The sequence below is a fragment of the Castor canadensis genome, chromosome 4 (assembly GCF_047511655.1).
Source record: "Castor canadensis chromosome 4, mCasCan1.hap1v2, whole genome shotgun sequence".
NCBI lineage: Eukaryota > Metazoa > Chordata > Mammalia > Rodentia > Castoridae > Castor > Castor canadensis.
This window is the reverse complement of record NC_133389.1, coordinates 173,405,242-173,408,807: the sequence shown is the minus strand read 5'-3', so window position 1 is coordinate 173,408,807 and position 3,566 is coordinate 173,405,242. Positions and strand designations below refer to the sequence as shown.

General features: G+C 35.3%; 1 long non-coding RNA gene across 1 annotated transcript; it reads left to right on the top strand.

Moving 5' to 3' along the window:
• The first annotated feature begins 2,046 nt into the window (after window positions 1-2,046).
• Window positions 2,047-2,893, top strand: LOC141422403 (uncharacterized). Its single transcript, XR_012446945.1, has 3 exons — window positions 2,047-2,417; window positions 2,497-2,579; window positions 2,768-2,893. It is a non-coding gene; the product is annotated as an uncharacterized lncRNA (long non-coding RNA).
• Window positions 2,894-3,566: the final 673 nt, after the last annotated feature.

The following is a 3,566-nucleotide window of genomic DNA, read 5'->3' as shown; positions in this document are numbered from 1 at the left end:
GAATACTTTTCCCTTAAATCTTTACTTCTTAGGATACCTCATGTCATTTACAGTTTACTTTCTTTTTTTTTTTTTTTTTTTTTTTTTTTTTATTTATTTTTTTCATTTTTCTTTTATTATTCATATGTGCATACAAGGCTTGGTTCATTTCTCCCCCCTGCCCCCACCCCCTCCCTTACCACCCACTCCACCCCCTCCCGCTCCCCCCCTCAATACCCAGCAGAAACTATTTTGCCCTTATCTCTAATTTTGTTGTAGAGAGAGTATAAGCAATAATAGGAAGGAACAAGGGGTTTTGCTGGTTGAGATAAGGATAGCTATACAGGGCATTGACTCACATTGATTTCCTGTGTGTGGGTGTTACCTTCTAGGTTAATTCTTTTTGATCTAACCTTTTCTCTAGTTCCTGGTCCCCTTTTCCTATTGGCCTCAGTTGCTTTAAGGTATCTGCTTTAGTTTCTCTGCGTTAAGGGCAACAAATGCTAGCTAGTTTTTTAGGTGTCTTACCTATCCTCACCCCTCCCTTGTGTGCTCTCGCTTTTATCATGTGCTCATAGTCCAATCCCCTTGTTGTGTTTGCCCTTGATCTAATGTCCACATATGAGGGTCATTTCCTCCAAGACATCTTTCCAATATTTTCTAAGGCCATCGCCATCTAGCACTATCTAAGATAGCACATTATCTTGTTTTATGTCAATATCTGAAATCATCTTATTTATCTATTTCCTTTCTTATCGTCTGTTTCTTCTTAGGAGAAGGAAACTTCTGTGAGGGCAGAAACCTTGCTGTCCCTGTTTTCAGCTGTATCCTCACAGCATAGTCCAGGACTCAATATTCAACACTCAATGAATGCCTGACTAAATTCAACAAATACATGAAATTGGAGTGAAAAACCACTTTTGTTTTTGCAGTTTACTCTTTCTATAATCTTGTTCATATTATTTAATCCCATTCACCTAATTTCTTCCCTTTTAAACAGAGTTGAACAGCATGATTTAAAAAATTGCTTCAAGGTTGAACAGTGCAATACCCTTAACTTTGAAAATTCAATTTATTTAGCAGTATAGGTAGCAAGAAAGTGCTGAGATTGCATTCCTCTATTAATGGATATTGGTAAATATATTTTAGCTGATTTATTTTGTCACTTTGTTTTTGAGAGATTATTGTCCTAACATATTCTTTTGCTCTAGTAAATATTTCCTTTCTGTTGTAACTTTGACCTAACAACCAGGTTGAAAGATGAGGGTCACTTTGTGTGTGTGTGTGTGTGTGTGTGTGTGTGTGTATGGTACTAAGGTTTGAACTTTCAGTCTTTTGTGCTTTTAATGTTTTTTTTCAGATAGGGTTTCATGCTTTTTCAGGTTGGCCTCAAACCATAATCCTACCTTGATCAGCTGAGTACCTGGGATTGCAGATGCTAGCCACCACCACACCGGTTTATTTGTGACAGGGTCTTGGGGATTTTGGGGATTGCTGACTTTTTTTTTGTCCATGCTGGCCTTGGGCTGTCATCCTCCAGATCTCTTCTTTCTGAAAAGCTGGGATTATAGAAATGTACCACCATGCCCAGCTTTATTTTCTGTTTCTTACCAATAGATCATTAATTCTACATAAGAGATTGTTTTTCCATTTCCATCTATCTTGTTCCTTGCTGAATCCCCAGTATCCATGTCTGTGTGCCTATTTATATGCCTGTGACACAGTAAAAAATAGAATAAATATTTGTTTAATGAATAAATGAATATTCCAGAGATAATTTCTTTCATTTATTCTATTGTCAGAAAGGCAAGGCCAATATCAGCTTCTAGCTTCTTCTTGTCTATATTATTACATCAGGAACCGATCCTTAAAAATTAATAAAAATTTCAGAACTTCATTTTGCTATTGTTTAGTTCAGACTCTCTGTACGCTACAGCTTTTGGAATGGGACTTAAGAAAAAAAATCCTTAAAAAGATATGCAATAAAATCAACCTTATGATTTTGATGAATAAGGTAATAGACAAATGTAAAAAAATCATTATGCTTCCATGGGTATATAATTTAATAATCTCTCATAAAAGGCTTTTTATTTTTTAAATTCCTTATTAAGGAAAAGGGAAGAAATTATCTCTATTTGACCACTGTACTTTTTTGTATCTTGCCTGTGAAGTAGGACAAAAGGGTTCAGTTTGGTTTTTAGATGAGTTAGAATTTCCACAAGTTTGATTTTCAAGATAATTTGGGTTGTTTGATTGCCAATCACTCTTTTGCTTCCTCATATTTAACTAAATTTAACTTAGGAGGGAAGTACATATTAAGCACCATTTCTTTATTTCCAGTAAATCAAATTAAGAGTTCAACTTTTCAAGCAGGACAGGAAAGCTCTGCGAAGTCTTTTCTCCAGAAGAACAAGGCTTTTGCTATTCACAAGGATCTGGTAAGCAGAACAACAAAGAAATCTAAAGAGCAAATTGCCAGTTCTTAATAAAAATCAGAATGACCTTTTCTTCTTACAGGAAAGGGCCACTGATCCAAAACCTGCTATTTACACCAACAAGAAAGAAAAATGAATACATTGACTCAGAAGAGTGAATTTTAGGTTCGTGAAACTGAAACCACTTGTTGGCCCCAATTATTTAATTTTAAAAAATCTAAGGCTTTAGAAATCTCAGATTATGGAAATATATTTTTGGAATGAAAGGAGCCCAAAGCAATAATTTCTCTTTATAAATGCATCTCAATCTCTAATCTGCAGCTCTCACTTACTTATTCATTCATTCATTCTAGGAGCCCATCAACTTCTGGACAGACTTACCTGTAAGTAATTACAGTGATATGACAAATGTCTCAATAAAAATATGTGTGAGACACAGAAGGATTTGATTAATGCTGCATACAAAATTTAGAGATGGCTTTTGTCAGATAGTGACATTTGAGCCACATTTTAAAGAATAAACTTTTTTTTTCATCAAACTGATGTAGAAAGGAGAGATTGAATAGGTTGATATGAAAAAAGTCAAAAACATAAGTTTCTGAGAGACATCATTATATCATTATCCTGAATGCCAATCTTAAATTTGCTTTTGATAATTATATGACTGTTTTTCATGCTTAGCTCAAATGAGTCTCCAAAACCCAAAGTCAGATGACTAATACTAGTGTCAGGGAGAAATATTTTCAATGGGAATCGTTTGTTTGAATCACTATGGTGAGGAAATGTGTTCACTGACTGGCCAATTAAATGCCTGAAATGTTCTGTAAGCATTTCCAGGATGGCTATTCATGATGGTTGGTCTTCTCATGGGTGAAATGCTGCTGAGTCCCCATTACTGCTGGAAGAATGTCTTGATTAATATCTTTCACTTTTATTTGTTCTACTCCTGGGTATTTTGGCCATGACTTCATGGGAACTCCATGGTTGCTTGGTAGAAATATTTATACAGTTAGGACAACTCATATATTCTTTTGAAACAGATATTTGTTTGCTCCCTTCATCCCTTCTGACCTCTTGACTTGCTTCTCAGCTGTCTTCACCTTTTTCTCCATCCTCCCCAAAGACTTCAGACTTGTGCATTCCAACATCCAT